The sequence below is a fragment of the Furipterus horrens genome, unplaced genomic scaffold (assembly GCF_987537825.1).
Source record: "Furipterus horrens unplaced genomic scaffold, mFurHor1.1.pri manual_scaffold_2, whole genome shotgun sequence".
NCBI classification, from domain to species: Eukaryota; Metazoa; Chordata; class Mammalia; order Chiroptera; family Furipteridae; genus Furipterus; species Furipterus horrens.
Window position 1 is genome coordinate 51,121,347 of NW_028327172.1, and position 13,194 is coordinate 51,134,540.

Genomic DNA, 13,194 nt, shown 5'->3' on the forward strand with positions numbered 1-13,194 from the left:
CAATGTGTTTTCCAAGTGTGTCAGGTGAATTGCATTAAAAAGGATAAACAGCACTCTTTTTCTGTACACTCTGTCGAAAATCTTAACAGCTTAATTGTTGTTCTGCTGATTAGAGAGGCAGTGCTGGGTAGTAATTAAGGGCCAGGCCTGGGACTGCCCAGACTTGAAGTTTCCTCCATCACCAGCTAGTTTGGAGGCCTCCAGCAAGTTCCTTACCTTCTCTGTGTCTCAGTTTCCTTACCATCAAAAAGGGAATAACAATAGAATTGGTGTGAGAATTAAATAAGTATATGTTGTTATTATCATATATATCATGTAATACACTATATAAAGTCATGTCAAGTGTTAGGCATGGCGACTGACACTTAGTAAGGTAGTAAACTTGCAACTTTTCAATCTTTTTCATTTTTTCTTCTTATTCTCAGTGACTTGGGAGTGCCATGTAAACATATGGGCTGCATCTTTTTCTTTTTTTTTTTTCCAATTTTTAATATTTCTAAATATATTTTATTGATTATGTTGTTACAGTTGTCCCATTTATTTTTCCCCTTTGCTTCCCTCTGCCCAGTACCCACTTCCCCCAGCAATCCCACCCCGCTTAGTTCATGTCCATGGGTCATGCATATAAGTTCTTTGGCTTCACCCTTTCCTATATTATTCTTAACTTCCCCCTGTCTATTTTGTACCAACCGATTGTGCTTCTTAATCCCTGAATAATTTCCCCATTTCTCCTGAATTTCTGTCCCAGCTGATAACCCTCCAAATGATCCCCATACCTATGCTTCTGTTCCTATTCTGGTTTGCTTAGTTGGATTTTGTTTTCATTTTTTAGATTCAGTTGTTGATAGTTGTGAGTTTGTTGTCATTTTAGTGTTCATAGTTTTGATCTTCTTTTTCTTAAATAAGTCCCTTTAACATTTCATATAATACTAGCTTTGTGATAATGAGCTCTTTTAGCTTTACCTGGTCTGGGAAGCACTTCATCTGCCCTTCCATTCTAAATGATAGCTTTGCTGAATAGAGTAATCTTGGTTGTAAGTCCTTGCTTTTCATCACATTGAATACTTCTTGCCAGTCCTTTCTTGCCTGCAAAGTGTCTTTTGAGAAATCAGCTGATAGTCTTATAGGTACCCCTTTGTAGGTAACTCTCTGCTTTTCTCTTACTGCTTTTAAGATTCTCTCTTTATCTTTCACCTTTGGCATTTTAATTATGATGTGCCTTGGTGTGGTCCTCTTTGGATATAGCTTGTTGGGACTCTCTGTGCTTCCTGGACTTGTATGTCTATTTCTTTCACCAAATTTGGGAAGGTGACCTATTTCACCACGTTGTGGCTCTGTATGTGGGGGAGGGGTCTGAGAGGGAACAATGCCACCCTCTCAGCACTTACCCCTGTTCCAAGCACTTCTTCCATTTTTGTATGGGACTGGCGCCTCTCTAGCTGTTGCCCCGAACATTGTTCCCGAAGTAGGTGAGTCTGCAGATATTCTAGGACCGTAGGGGCCCTTTTAACAAGCAGACTCTGCTGAGAGACCAGCAGTGTCTGCCTCCGCCCCAACCCCCACTGGTTTGCAAAGTCAAAAACAATGAGGCTTGATTTTCCTTGAAGCTGGGACTGTGAGCTGCACAGTCTGGTCAGGAGCCGAGAATGCTCCCTACGTGTCCCTCCCCACTTTTTAAAATGTGTGACAGTGCTTTCCGCTGGCCTGCTGCTGCCGCCACTGCCAATGCCACCACACTGTGTCCTCTCCACTGGGACTCCGTTCCTCCTACCTGTCTGGATGAGTATTTCTTTTTTATATATTTGTTGGACTTCCATGCAGCTTAATTTTCTGGAACTTCTGGTTGTCTCTACTTTTGAGGTAGTTGTATGGGCTGCATCATTTTTAATATAAAATATCCATATTCTTCTAAATATTTATTTAATCACTGATAACAATAAATCTTGCACCTCAACTCTAAAGTGCGTTATGGTTAAAGAAGCACTTTTCTATCCAATATTGTTTTAATAATCACAAAATTCTGCAAAAGAGATAGGTTTGGAATTTGTTACAGAAAGGAAAACTGAAGCTGAGAGAGGTTATGAAACTTGTCAATGTATTCAGCCATAAGCGATAGATCCAGTCCAGTAAACTGGGTAAAACATTCAGATTCTGTAATCACATCTCAGTTTAAATAGTTGGTTTGCCACTTCTTATCTGTGTGGCAATGAACAACTTACTTAACTTCCCTGAGCTTCCATCTCCTCATCTCCAAAACAGAGATGTCATCTATACCAATCTCATAGAGTTGTGGTGAAGAGTAACAAAGAAATAAAATGAAGCACTTAGTAGAAAGCTAGGTATTTGGTAATCATTCAGTAATGTTCTTGCTACCTGTTCATTATTATTGTTATTATCGTCATCCTCATCATTATTAATTAGGTAAAGCACTTAATGGGGCACTACTTTTTAAAGTTATTATTATCACAAAATCTGGCATCTTTTTACTTGATTATCTCTTCCTCCTTCTCCTCCTTTGCTTCTTCCTGCTCATCCTGCTTGGTCCACATGCAATTAGCACATAGAATATATGAGCAATAATCCTCTGTTATAGGTGAAACTTTTGACATTTAAGTCTATGTTATTCAGTCCCCTGTGAATCAGTCCTTTTGCATGTGACCTTGGGGGCTTATGCTAACAGAGCTTCTCCATCTGCCATGTAAAACGCAGACACCTGACCACTGCCTCCTGACACATCCTCTCTGTTAGATGGAAGGAACACTTAATGATCTTCATTCATCATATTTATTGAATGTCCACAATGTGTTGACACTGCACCAGGAGTGAAGATTACACTGGTAAACAAAACAAACCTTATACGTTTACGATGTATATGATGGACCTTATAATTGGTGGGGAGACAGAATTAATCAAATCAGTATCCGATCACAGCATTGTAAAGGCTAAGAGGAAGGTGATCTAGTGCCAAGTAAACACTTAGGAGGCTGCACTTAGGTGTGGGTCCCCAGGGAGGTTTCCCTGAGGCTGGCTCAGTTGAGGGGGCACTGACAGACAAGAAGGAATTAAGCAGGAGGGCTGCAAAGGCCTAGTGATGTGAGGGAGAGGAAGCCTTTAAAGAACTGTTAAGGACAGAGCAAGAGTGCAGTACATGAGTCGAGTCCTCTTTGGCCATGATAGGACTTCAGTATTGATCCTAAAAAGAACTGGACACTCATGGAAGCTGTAAGCATGTGAAGATGGGTGGTGAAGGAATCTAATAAGACTTGTCTTTTGAAAAGATCACTCTGGTTGTGAAGAACAGATGAGAGGGGGGTAGGAGTGACTTCAGGGAGGTAAATTAGGAAGCTATTGGCTGTGCGCAATCATTTCATAAATCCTCACAAAAATGTGAGAAGCACTTATTATTCCAGTTATACAAATGAGGAGCCTGCACTGTAGAGGCATTGATTCACCTCCTCCAGGTGCTAGAACTGACCATTGGCAGCTGGAAGAAGGGATTGCTGGAGACAAGAGACCTGGGTACAAATCCTGCCATGAGGCAGAGCCTATCTGGCCCCGTGTCTGGTGTACATGCCTCAGGATAAGCTCAACTGTGGGCAGTGGGCTCCTCCCACCAGAAAGGGACATAAGTAGAGTCAAATCCCTCAGTCTTTCATGTGACACTGCCACACATATGCATGCACATATGATTTCACAAGAATAAATGGGCGTGCTCTTTAAAGAAAAACATATAAAATGAAAGTGGCTTAGAGGCGAACTGTTCCCTCAGGGTTGCGGGGGAGTGAAAGACACAGCCCCACACCCCCACACAGCTGGTGTGAATGCACCAAGCCCATTTTTCCTGTCCTGGCTGTCTGTGGTTCTTTCCTAGAGGTCCGGCCTCTGTGCCTTTGTGCAGATCAAACCCTAATCTTGGAAAACCCAACCTACTTCCATTGCTCCTGTCAACAATCTGGAAAACAACTCCTTATCTTTGATTACTGTATCAATATTCTGGTTGTCCTGAGAAACTTTTCAGACCTGCCCTGCACCCGGCTCCTGCCGCAGCCTAACCCTGCTCTTCTCCATCCCAGCCCAGACTGGCAGTGAGAACTCATTCCTGTCTCAACCCTCTCCCACTCTAGAAGTGGTTCCTTGAAGGCAGAGACTTTAATATGTGGAACTCTACCCTGGCAAATGTATGAGACTAAATGAATGAAAGGGAAGAAATAAGAGAGAAAGAAGATGGAGAAAAGAGGGAAAAAGGTGAGAGAAAGAAAGAGAGGAAGGAAATAGATTTAAAGTGTAGTTGAAGACACATTGTTTTGTTTTGTTTTTTAATTTATTTTTTGGTTTTTCAATTACTGTTGTCCCATTTTTCCCCCATTTCTCTCCCCCACCCAGCCCACCCTGAAGACATATTATTTACATGATGTTACACCATGCCCAGAAAATAAGCATTGACCTACACTTGAGCCCCTCTTGACTGTTCGGAAGCATGAGAGAATGGAGTCACTTTCGTACAATGACCAGGTTGCTATGTCTAGGGAGTCTTAGGTCTGGTAAGGGCCTCAAAAACCCCCACCCAATAAGATGATTAGCAGGAAATAAAAACCACAAACAATAACTATTGAGGAACCTGGTGGAAAATCTTGCAAAACCCCAGTGGTGGGTAGGGAACTTTTTATTTCCTTATTCTATTCTTCTCCCTGGCCACATGCCCAACCAATCACCAAGTGCCCCATTATTCCCACCATTGTTCCCGCTATTTCCCTACCCCTCCCTTTAAAACCTTGTCAGCCTGTACGCCAGTTCTCCCTTTCGAGACAGCCTGGCAGGTTCCTCTTAATAAACCTTGCAACTCAACGTCCTTGGTTTTGGTCTCTATTTCTAACAGGGAGAAGGGAAGGTGTATTCATGTGACCAAGAGGGATATATTTTGCTCTTGAAGTTGAGGAGAGAGAAGATATTCTGGGTCCCAGCCTGACAAATTCCCTCCTTTTCAGCAGAAACAACATTGTTTCCTAGGAGCACCTGTCCAAGGTGCAGAAGGCTTAGGGGGAAGTGCTAGGGACTCTGTGCTAGGCAGAACTTTGTCCTTGGCTTGGGGCGTCAGGAACTGGCTAGGCTAGAGCTACAGAAATCACAAGTTTGGAATGTTCTTAGGGACCGTTTAGTTACAAACAATTATTATGCAGGGAGATCACTGAAATCCAGAGGTTAAAGTGCCTCGCTGAAGGTCACTGTACCAATTAGTAACAGAAGACGGTTTATACTCTGTGCCCCAGTGTGCCTTCCCTGCGACAAGACAGGCACCTGACACATGCTTCTTTCATCATTCATGAGAGGTCATAGGTGTTTTTTATTACTTACGTATTTCACTCTAAGAAACATAAAACTACTTAATCAACATGGGTTATGGGACTGTGCAGGGCACTGGATTCTAGAGGCAGCTTGCTATGAAAGCAAGAATACAAGCTTTGAACCTAGACAAACTGTTTTATATTCCTGGCTTTCCTGCTGTCCTTGGGTGACTTTGTGCAACTTATCTGAGCCTTGATTTTCTTAAAAAAGCTCCACCCTCCTCTACCAAATGAGCGTTTGGAGAGAATGTAGGCTAGGGTTATCAAATTAGGTGACATTTCAAGGACAGAGCAAGACTTGGGGTCTCTCGGGCTAGGTCTGGAACAGGGAATCTTTACATGAGATAACAGAGGCGGGCAGGCTGGTGAGAAACATGCAAAGGAGTGAATAGCAATCTGCTGAGGGACCTACCATAAAAACAGGAGCCTGCAGCTCAGCCAGGATCCATCTGAGCTGGAGTGGCCAGTGCAGCGGGGCATCTGAGAGGGAGGAGGTTCCTGAATACTTACAGCAAAGGGTGTATAAATGTATAAAAACTTCAGGTGCATCAGGAAGAGCAATAGAAAGGTGTATGCAAATAATTTGTTAGGAATAAATTGTTAGTGGTTATGAATGTATACCCATAGAGTCAAGTATACAAAAAATGTCACATCACTTAATTAAAAAAAAAATCAAATTAAACACAACTTTGACCATAATTGTAAACACAACTTTGATCTCCTGAAGGTGATATAAAATTCAATCTCAATAAACATCGAAGTGTGTAGCCCTCAGGGCTTGCAAAGCTCCGAGTATTCTTATGCAGAGTACAGCCTTTGGGCAGGGCCCTCAGAACTTCAGACCTCTGTAGCTGTGCTTTGAAAGGTAGTTGCCTCAAGCTGCCTGACATTTCAAATGTCACCAATTCTTCTTTCATGTGAAAGGCCAAGGGTTTCCCAGGATACCTGCAACTTGCAGACCCAGACCTCTGCATCCTACCTTCTAGAATTTTCTCTTGTCTCTTCCTCTTTAATTTTGTCTCTTGACTCTTTATTTCCTTGTACCCCATTACAACTGAACTCTAAAACACTTTTAAAAAATAAATAAAATAACAATAATACCCATTATTTAATTCTAGTCTACATTACACAAAATATTTTCACATACTTTATTTTTTCCCATTAATCAATGGTAGGAAACTCATTCTGGAGTGGTTCCTGGGAGAATGATCTAGGTTTATTTGAGCAGAGGGAGGATAACATCAGTCCAGCTCGGAAGAAACCAGTAAGGTTGGCAGACTGACTTAGGGAGACTCAAACTATGGGATTTCAGCACAGGCCCTTGACCTCGTGATGCACAGCAATGGAATACTTAGTCCTCACTTGAAGGTCTTCCTGCTCTGCACAGCTTTCCTTTCTCTGTGTAAACAATTATCTAATCACCTTAAAAGACTGGCTTTCACAAAAGCCAGTAGGTTCCCCTGGGGTGAGAAAACAAATAGTTTTGGCTTCCTCCTAAGAATGAGGGCAGGACCACAAAAAGACAGTCAGCTCCCATTCTTTCTGTCCATTTTTCCACTTCAGAGGAAATGAAATTTCATTAATATGTCAGTAAATTATCTTGACACAGTAAAGTGACAAAGTTTGGAATTATTTAATTTTTAAAAATGTGTAACATACACATGACACAAACATTACTACCTTGATTACTTTTAAGTGTACAGTTTAGTGTTGTTACATATATTTATATTTTTGTGCAAACAATCCCCAGGACTTTTTTATCTTGCAAAAGGAAAATCTCTACCCATTAAACAACTCTCATTGCCCCCTTCTCCTAGGCCCTGGCCACCACCATGTTATCTTCTGTTTTTATACATATGACAACTACTGTAGGTACCTTATATAAATGAAATCATAGAATATTTACTTATTCTTTTGCGACTGTCTTATCTCACTTAGCACAATGCCTGCAAGGTTGACCCACAGTGCAGCATGTGTTAGAATTTCTCTTCTTTTTAAAGCTGAATACTACTCCATGGTGTGTACATACATTTTGTTTACAAATTCATCTGTCCATGGCCATTTGGGTTGCTTGCACAGTTCAGCTATCTTGAATAATGCTATGAACATGGGTATAGTAAATAATTTAATTTTAACACATAAATGAAAGTCAGTTTAGGAGTATTTTCATCATAACTTGAGACTCATTCCATGGTTAGGTCCTCTGTGAAAGCCCCAGGGGAATGTGTCATGGGGGGATACTTAAGGGCACATGGCAGGAGAAAGGTTTGAGCATATCAGTTACATCCCAGGCCCAGAGGTGTAGCTCAGAGCACCTATCCCCCAGGGCCACTGGGAAAATTAAAGGAAGCAACCGAAGGGAAGCACCAGATGCAAGTAGCTGCTCCACACCTTCGTAATCCTCTTTCTTTCCCTTCTCTGAATGAAGACTGCGGGGTAGGGGGCACAGGATCCACGTTGCTTCTAGCTCATCAAGTATACCAAAAATGATTAGACTGCAGATTCTGTCTTCTGTATAGTCAAAACATTTAAAATACCATTAAACCTCTGTTTTCCCAGCTCTGTGGGTTCCTGCAACCTACGGCTCGCAAAATCTCTGTGTCTGCAGGAGTTCCTAATGTACTCCAGGCTTGATGCAGAGCCGCACATGTTTTCACAAGCGATTATGGGGAAGAATGCGGTGCGGCTAGACTCTTATTTTGAGATGGCGATTTTGTGTGACATTTGTCTCTCCCCTTGATTATGTATTTTTGTTTCCCGGGATCATTTTTCATGGGAGGGAGGGAGTCTGTGAGAGTTCTGTAATCTAGTTTACTGAGATTTTTGACCCTTAGATTTTTTTGTCTTACAGGCATCTAGTGTAGCAGAAAACGCAAGCTCCCATGTTGCAAGGGGCAAAGAGGAGAGAAGGGGAAAAAGGGCATTTATAGAGGACCTCCTTCGTCCTAGAGCCTGTGCTGGGTGCCTTACCTCCAGGATCTCTAACCTGTCAATGACGCTCGAAACTCAGAGAGGTTAAATTACTTGATATAGCCCTGGCTGGTGTGGCTCAGTTGGTTGGAGCATCATCTTGTAAACCAAAATGTTGTGAGTTCAATTTCTGGTTGGGGCACAGGCCTAGGTTGTGGATTCGTGCCCTGCCCCCATTGGGGCACATACCAGAGGCAACCGGATTTTTCTCTCTCTTTCTCTCCCTTCCTTCCCCTCTCTAAGCATGTCTTTGAGTGAGGATAAAAAGCATTACAAAAAAAAGATTACTTGACTTAGTGTTAGATGACACTTAGTAGGTGCTAGTGTCAGGAATGGAATCCAGTCCTGACTGGCTTCTGGGTCTGTGCTCAGGTCACTGCAGAATTTTTATACGGCCACCGAAAGCCAGGTGCTGTCCAGGTTCAGAAAACACAGAGGTGGTAGCGCTGGTGCCTGGAGCTTGCATGCTCTGTTACATATGACCCTCTCCAGGCAGAAGTGACCTTCACAGGGTAAAGTATTCTATGAGTTTAAAGGACAAAATCATGTCCTTTAGGCTAAGTCAGAAAACTTCATATGGATCTGAAGAATTTGTAGGAGGAAAAGTGTTCTTGGAGAAGATTGTTGCTGATCAAAAACACAGAAGTGAAAAAAAACCTCGAATGGGTTAGATAGTGGAGGCTGAAGCTAGAAAGCTGATTCTCATAAAAGCTATGGTGAGGACCAACCTTTCTCTCAGCTTGTGCTTTGCCTTGTCTAGCAGAGATATGGGTCTGAGTGTCTGTTCTTAAGGCAGCTGCTGCAGCTGCAAGGAATGAGGTTCAGGATCTTGCCCCAGCTGGCTACTCTCCAATGTGCTGCGGCACATGCCTGGCAGAGGGCAGGAGGCCAGACAGCAAAAATGATGTAGGCTCAGGAGATAGCTGGACCCAATGGGTCCCTTCAAAGAGCTCCTGTTTAGCATTTCAGGCATGGCATCATGCCTAAAACTCTGGTGGCATGCCTCTGCTGATGGCACTGGGTGCCTCAGCCTGGCATGGAGCTGCTGTAACAAGAATCCTTGTAGGCTCACCTACTGCTCCCACATAGGGTGAAGACAGCTTCCTGATTACCCCAGACACTTGCACATCTCCAATCCTGGCTGCCCTGTCTTTCCTACTTCTGCAGCCACTTCCTTCTCTCCATCAGCACAAGGGGCATGCTGAATTCATTTCAGATTAACTTGAAATTCTCTCCCTTAGTAGCATCTTCTTCCTCTCCCGTAGGCAGAGTTGGGCTAGTTGTTCCCTCCCAAGCACTCCCACATGCAGTTATGGTTATATTTGTGAAGATCCTTAGAGTATGCCACCGTGATTACATGTGTCCAAGTCTGTCTTTTCCACCGACATTGTACACCTCCAGGGCTTAGGCAGAGTGCATGGAACAAATGGCTGAAGGGTGAAGGAGCAGCTGAGTGACGATTTCTCCATCCCCACAGCCCGATGCAAAGTCTGCGCCAGTGGGCAAGTAGGTAGAGAGGGAATGGGTGAGGTAAGAGTGAAGAAATGGATAAGAGAGCTCACAGTGGGGCGGACATTGGATTCCTGCTCTTACCAACATCCTGTGATGACAGACAGACATGGGAAGTGACAGGCAGAAAACAATTTCCTGAGACAGCTGCCATGAACCTGCCTTGGAATTTAGTGAGTGACAGATGGTACTCAAACAGCTTCTCAGGAAGAAAAAAATCAATTGACCTAAAAAAAAAAAAAAAAAAAAAACTTAAAAGAGGATTAAAATATTAAACAACAGTGTACACTTGTACAATTCTGTTGCAGAGGCTTTCAGCAGGTACCTGGTAGAAATCTCTGGTGTATGTTTTGTTTTTCTTTTTCTCATTTACCATTTTATATAAAACAACTTTCTTCAAAGCAGTATTCCCTGTCCAGTAATAGCTTTCAGGCAACCACATCCTCCCCCTTAGCTGCACAGGTAAATCACATCCCTGCACATTCCAGTAAAAGCAGCCTGGGGAGAAGAAAAAGGCCACCTGGCTTTGCATAGCTCTGGGTGCAACTCTAAATTAGACCACTTACCTAGCTGGAGGGTCGTGAACAAGCTTACTCAGTGTCTCCTTAACTAGAAATGTCTCCTTATGTATAAAATGGAAAGAAGGTCCTTAGTCATTCCCTTTGTGAGTAATGAATAAATGCCTTTTAGTAGCTGACCCCCAAGTGAGTGGGGTGAAGGCAGAAGGGAATATAGTCTGGAGGAACAGGACTTCAGATGCAGTTTTATAGTTTTGGAAATTTCCCACCACTTTTTAAAAGTTTTCATGTTTCTTGACATACACACAATTACAAATAAAGCATCAGGTGCTACAACAGATGCTTAAACAGAGAATTCTGGTACCACAGAGGAGTGTGTGGTTAAACACTGAGTGTGAGAAGAGAGGCAGGCTTCAGGGGGGAGGTGATGGCTGAGCTCCCGTTTTATCTTCAGTAAGCAACTCCAGAAGGTCCCTAAGAAGAGCTTTCTGCTGGTGACCTCTCTTAGTTATGCAATTGTAAGTCAGAGCACTAGGCATCCACTACCCTAGGGAAAGACTGGGAGTAGAAAATTTTATGACACTTGTCATATAGGGTTAGGTGCTGGGGAGATGACAGATTGATTTTCAAAAGATTTCAGAGCCTTCAGAAGATAGAGGGACTGTGACCCAAACCTCTGTTTCAGACATTTAAAAGTAGAAACATCTTGGACAATACTTGCTAAGGAGGATTCACCAGGACAGCCAGGCAGTGTGGCTGGTGGCCCTGGCTCACCACTGGGCTCAGGGCTATAGAAAAGTCCTGGGTCAAGCAGGCTGGGCTGCTGAGGCTGGGAGCTCCTCAGGATTCAGTAACCCTGACACAGCATCTTGTTTGTGAGAGCAGTAGAGGAGCATCAAAACTTAGCAACCAGAGCTGGAAACTTGGAGCTAATGCAGGAGTCCCCCACAAACCAGTAGGGGTCCTGCAAATTGTGCCTGTCAGGGTCTAGCCAGAAAAAAAGACACCACCCCAGGCTTAATATGGAGAATTTGTTATGCAGATGATGAAGCTCAGAGAAGCCAAGCAGAGCCTTGGGGGCTGATTTAGAGATTAGCAATTGGGGGGTGGGGGGGCAGGAAACAAAAGTAAAGCAAGCTATAAGCTGTTATCTGACCGAATGCCTAAAGCAGAAGAAGAAGGAGAAGCACTTTGGTTCCTTAGTTTTACCTAGTAATGTCCCTTTGTGCTCCCATTGGCTGAAGCCATTTGGAAGGCAGCTGACCACCCTGCAATTCAGAGCAGAGCAGGCAAGAATGGGCCTGACTGCAATCAGGCCAAGACTGGCTCACAGTGCCAAGCTTGGGACATTGGGCAAATTCAGGCTGTGCAGAGCCAGTCTTCGATAGCTACACCATGTGACAGCAAGAAGCCGTAGTGGAAGAGGGCTGATTTGACTCTGGTTCTCTCTTAGTTTTAATACACCCCAGGGTTCTTGGACAATCCATAGGGGAGATTGCATTTGAATGTAATTGAAACCCAAGTCAGGAATGAGATCATATACATTACATAATAATTGTACCTACTAATATCGAGTTCTACGTGCCAAGCACTGTATTAAACACTTTATGTAAATTAGGTCACTTCATACTACTACAATCCTGTGAGGGTATATATTATTACCTCATTATTCAAATAAGGAAACTGACATTTAGTGACTTGTGGAAAAGCCATGCAATTAGTAAACAGCAAAGACAGATAGACTTTTAATCTCAGTTCAATTGGAATCCAAAATATATACTCTTAATCACTATGGTATTCTGCAAAGAAAAAAAAAGAATGCTCTTCACATCCCAATTAGAATGCAGCCTGTCTCGTTCCACCGTAAGGGGTAGAATCAAGTACCACAAAGTAGAGAGAAAATCTCATATCACTAATGCAATGTGACATCCCAGAAATCAGTACCAGGACCCTGATAATGTAGAAATATATTTGCACAATGTACAGCAGTGATAGTTTTAGCTTCTGCAATTGGGTAATCTGACACTAGTCCTGCTCTCCCAGCTGCTGGAGGAAGAGGTTTGGTCCCAGGGAATGGAACAGGGAAATGGACTGAAACCAACCCCAAGAGAATTTGAGCTGATTATTTTGCAAAATATGTCTGAGATCTGAGCTGCTACACTATGAAAGTTCCCCCAAGGATGGTGCAGAAGAGAAGCCCTATTGCCTTTAGCTGCTCTGAGTAAGTGCTGTGCAAACATAATGCAACCGGATGACGGTTATGACAGTGGTCCGTCAACTAAGGGTTAGTGAGGGCTGCTGGGACCATTGCAGAAACAGGTGGGAATGACTCCTGGTGCTAACAACCCTTAATGCAACACCGTGACAATGCCACATACATTATCTTCTTCGAGCCTCTCAGTGGTCCTGCCAAGGAGGCAGAACAGGTATTATTATCCCTATTTTCTAAATAAGGAAATGGAGGCCCAGAAAAAGAGGTGAACACTGAAAATCACATTTGCTATTAACAGAAGAGCTGGGATTAGAACTCTAGTTTGGGGATATAGGCTCAGATCTTACTGCCTTGCACTAAAGTGAGGTGAACTGGTTATGCTTTAATGTCTCTTTCATACCTATCTGGGTTTTGGGAAGTTGACATGACAGTCCTCTAAATGACTGTTCTAACACAACAACTATCCTAAAACACAAATGAAGGGTGCTGTGGAGGTAATAATCTGACTTAGCTTCAGTGACAAGATTATTCTAGGGAAAGGCCACTTGCCCACAAGGCAGACCATGTGACAACAGGAAGGGAGCTATAGAAGGTAGCAAAGGGGTTTGCACCTCTCTCCTCATAAGCCATTCATTTACAGGAT